This window comes from Scylla paramamosain, chromosome 34 (assembly GCF_035594125.1).
Source record: "Scylla paramamosain isolate STU-SP2022 chromosome 34, ASM3559412v1, whole genome shotgun sequence".
Lineage (NCBI taxonomy): Eukaryota > Metazoa > Arthropoda > Malacostraca > Decapoda > Portunidae > Scylla > Scylla paramamosain.
The window spans coordinates 402,501-405,000 of record NC_087184.1 but is presented as its reverse complement, the minus strand read 5'-3'; positions in this window follow the sequence as shown (position 1 = coordinate 405,000).

Below are 2,500 nucleotides of genomic sequence, written 5' to 3'. Positions count from 1 at the left end.
TTGGTGCTCATCTAACTGTAGGAAAGAGAGCTAAAATATTGTTGTAGTAAATCCCAGGTGCGTAAAGATGCATAGAACATTGATCATCATGATACTATTGAAATGATGTGTCGACTTTTCAATATCCGGTATGGATAATATTGACAGAATGTGGTCAAATTAATATTTTTTGTGTGTGATTATCGAGTAAACAGCTAGCATTATCTTAAATAAAGCATATTACAAGTATAAAAACTGTTGATTTGAACAATGAAAAAAATAAAAAATCACACTGTACTATATAGCATGACACAACCTACTCACTAACATCGTGATATATGGCTCTAGTTTTTTTTTTTTTTTTTTTTGGGGGGGATTTTAGCATCCCTCTCACGAAGCGAGCGACAAGGCAAAGTAATCGAGAAGCAAAACAAACATCTCTCAGGCGATCCTGCTGCTGCTGTAGTGTCCAGCTGCCGTAATCCATTGCTTAGGACGTAGTGGAGATGGGCACCGCACCAACATTCAACTTCTTGTCCAACAACGTGTTTCTTAAGTTGAAGCAGCGCGGCCGAGTCAGGTGTTTGTTTTGGTTAGAGATACACCATTACTATCGCCAGGACACTCGAAGTGCCAATTTTTTTTTTTTTATTAAAATTGCCGTTTCCATAAACTAGGAAGGAGATGTATGTACTTTGGACTTTTGACTGTCACAGACATGTTGCCTTTATATTTACTAAATTAAGACGTTTCCAATCAAGAGTGTATTCATTTGGAAATCTTAAGATGACCAAATAAATCTAAATGCCGATTCACTAGAAAATCAACTTAGATACATTTGTTCATGAAAAGAGTTTGATTTTACTTGTGTTACTACTTAGAAGGGATTACCTAGAAAAATATATTATATAAGCCCATTGCATCTTCATGTAAATAGAATAACACTGTAGGTATATCTGATATTGCTTGTATGTGAGAGAAAGGTTTGGTCTGCCACCTGGTGACAACCACTAGTTATGAAAACTCCCCATTATCTCCTCCTCCTCCTCCTCCTCCTCCTCCTCCTCCTCTTCCTCCATATTCGCTTACTCCTCTTCCTCCATATTCGCTTAACAAACAGCAGCAGACCTAGTGGGCCAAGAGAGGCTGTCTGTCAGGCCCAGTTGGAGTCACCAATTTATCGTTCGGTAAACAACAACAGCAGCCCAACCGTGGCCAGGTTCACAGTCAACTTGGGCCGCTGGTTTCGTTTGGTAGCGTCCTAAAATGAGGAGGTGGTAAGCCAACAGGGGCGAATCCCACTCTTTTTGTAAGCTAGTCAACCAAAACACATCCCATTTTGGTAAGCTCAACAATAAATAACAACAGGAACACGAGGAAGAGGAAGAACGCCAAGAGGAGGAGGAAGAAGAACAGCAAGAGGAGGAAGAGGAAGAACAGTAAGAGGAGAAAGAGGAAGAAAAGCAAGAGGAGGAAGAGGAAGAACAGGAAGAGAAGGAAGAGGAAGAACAGCAAGAGGAAGAAGAGGAAGAACAGGTAGAGAAGGAAGAGTAAGAACAGCAAGAGGAGGAAGAAGAACATGAGGAGGGGGGGGAAGAGGAAGAACAGGAAGAAGAAGAATGGGAAGAGGAAGAAGAGGAAGAAGAACACGAAGGGCTATGGAAGGAACACACACACAGCACAGGGGGAGGGAGGGAGGGAGGGGGGGAGAGAGAGAGAGAGAGAGAGAGAGAGAGAGAGAGAGAGAGAGAGAGAGAGAGAGAGAGAGAGAGAGAGAGAGAGAGAGAGAGAGAGAGAGAGAGAGAGAGAGAGAGAGAGGGAGGAAGGGAGGGAGGGAGGGACAGTAATAACAAAGACAGGACGAAAAACATTGAAAAAAAATAAATAAATAAATAAATGAAATATAATGGTGTAGGTAAGTACATTATGGTGGTTAATAAAAGGTGCTTCTGCAACAAACATTCTAATTGTTTTCTACCTTAAGGAAGAGGAAGAAGAGGAAGAGGAAGGCAGTGAAATTAGTAAGCTTACATTACGGGGGAGTTCCGGAGGGTGATGAAGCTTCCCCGGTTTGATTATAAATTGTTAGTTTCCTTATTGGCGGAGCGTGTTCCAGTGTGTCACGGGGCTGTGTGGGGGACTACTGCTTCACACTGCACACTTACTCATAATAATGATAGTGATAGTGGTAATATGAGTGAGAATATGAGTAATAACAAACAGAAACTTCTCCTAACGATAATAATACGTCACTAAATACACCGAACTCCTGCTCCTCATCCTCCATTTACCTCATCTCTCCACCTCACGTCTTCTCCACTCCTCCATGTGTCCCTCCACCGCCTCCACTTGCTCTCATTTCGCCACAAAACACAGAAAACTGTTCCACTTGTTTACAGTCACCGGGATCACAGTAACCGTCCCCCAATGTTGTTCTCGCGTTCGAATCTGGCTTCTGTTTACTGTTTTGTGGACTTTATTTTGTTGTTGTTTTTTTTTTATTTTCTAAGTCGATAAAGGT